The sequence below is a fragment of the Nanorana parkeri genome, unplaced genomic scaffold, assembly GCF_000935625.1.
Source record: "Nanorana parkeri isolate BGI_ZX_2015 unplaced genomic scaffold, ASM93562v1 scaffold281, whole genome shotgun sequence".
Classification (NCBI taxonomy): Eukaryota; Metazoa; Chordata; class Amphibia; order Anura; family Dicroglossidae; genus Nanorana; species Nanorana parkeri.
Genome location: NW_017306549.1, coordinates 1,006,053 through 1,008,203, shown reverse-complemented (window position 1 = coordinate 1,008,203; position 2,151 = coordinate 1,006,053).

Here is a 2,151-nt window from a genome sequence, read left to right as displayed (position 1 = left end):
TCAGTGGTGTTCTCCAGATGAGAAATCGCTCAGCCAGTCAGGGATGTTAAAACCAGGAAAAAGGCAATGGAACCAGGAGGATGAATCAGAGGGGGATCAGTCCAGTGACAGTTGTGCTCGCAGCATGGATCCGATGGCAGGGGACTTGCTGTCTGGGAGGGGACATGCGGGTGGCCCCTGGTTCCTCCAGGTTGAGAGGACAGATGTGCCAGGCTGGGTGTTTGAATAGGAGGACGCCTGTGTCTTGCCTGTGCTGCACTGGAAGCGACAGCCAGCCTGCCACAAGCTCCTCTTCCCTCCCCTTCCTTCCTCTCTCTTCTCCGTCTATACCCCTCCCCTTCCCTCGCTGTCACATTTTCCTGTTTCTCAGGTCTCCATGTTTCCTGGCAGCTCTCTCCTCCAGTGGACAGGGTTCCCGGGCAGCGCTCTCTTCACTCCGCTCTCTCTGCAGCTTGTTGCTCCGGGTTTATGGCCGCCGGTTCCTTATCGGCGAGTCTCCTCCGCTCCACCTGGCTGTGTTTTCAGTACGTCTGTGTCCGGCCCCGCCCCGTGTACCTCCTGTCACTGCTCATTGTGCTGCTGATGCCGTCCACTCCTACCCTGGCCCCGCCCACCACAGGCTCCTCTACACCTAGGCACGGCTGAGCCAGGGACAGGGCATGATGGGAGGGAGCGGCAGTGCTGGGTGACAGCAGGTGCTGGCTGGCCATGCTGGGGGGAGTAGTTTTACAGTGGATGGCAGCAGGTGCTAACAGAACACGCTGGTCATAGTAGTTCAACAGTAGATGACAGCAACTGCTGGAAAGACATGCTGGGAATAGTAGTTCCATAGTAGATGGCAGCAGGGGCTAACAGGAGATGATGGGAGGGAGGGTTTAACAGTAGATGACAGCAGGTGCTGGCAGGGCATGCTTGGAATAGTAGTTCCTCAGTAGGTGACAGCAGTTGCTCAATAGAAATGCTGGGGAAAGTGATTGCACAGTACATGACAGCAAGTGCTGGGAATAGTAGTCACATAGCAGATGACAGCAGATGCTAATAGGACATGTTGGGGAGGGTAGTTCCACAGTAGATGACAGCAGGTGCTAACAGGACATGCTGGGTATAGTAGTTCAACAATTGATGACAGCATGTGCTGGCAAGGCATGCTAGGAACAGTAGTTTGACAGCAGATGTTAAAAGTACATGCTGGGAATAGTAGTTCCACAGTAGCTGATGGCAGGTGCTAAAAGGACATGCTGGGAATAGAAGTGCCACAGCAGAAACTAATAGGACATGTTGGGCAGAGTAGTTCAACAGTAGATGACAGCAGGTGCTGGCAAGACATGCTAGGTATAGTAGTTCCACAGTAAATGACAGCAGATACTAACAGGGAATGTTGGGAATAGTTGTTCTACATTATATGACAGGACAGGACGTGAATAGTAGTCCAAATGCTGGGGATAGTAGTTCAATAGTAGATGACAGCAGATGCGGGGGACAGTAGAGGACATGCAGATGACAGCAGGTGCTAACAGGACATGCAGAGGATAGCTGTTCCACATGACAGCAGGACATGCTGGAAAGAATAGTTCCACAGTAGATGACCGCAGATGCTAAGAGGTAATGCAGGGGATGGTAGTTCCACAGTAGATGACAGTGGTTACTAACAGAACATGATGGGGATAGTAGTTCAACAGCAGATGCTAACACCATGCTGGGTATAGTAGTTCAACAGTAGATGACAGCAGGTGCTGGCAAGACATGCTGGGAATGGTAGCTCCACAGAAGATGACAGCAGATGCTAATAGCACATGCTGGGAATAGTAGTTCCACAGTAGATGACAGCAGATGCTAATAGCACATGCTGGGAATAGTAGTTCCACAGTAGTTAACAGTATAATATCTAATAGTAGTTGACGGCAAATCCTGACAGGGCACGTTGGTAATAATAGTTCCACAGTAGCTGGGAGAAGCCTATTGTTTTGCATTTGCTGTCAGGCCATGCTGAAAATAATAGTTCTACAGTAGCCCACAGCCGATGCTAGCATGACATGCTGGGAATACTTGTTCCACAGTAGCCGAGGCAAGTTATTTCTTTTAACAATGAGCCCAGTGGCAAATTTTAAAGACAGGATGGGCTGCTGTCTGGGACTCCAAAGTCCAGAGGAG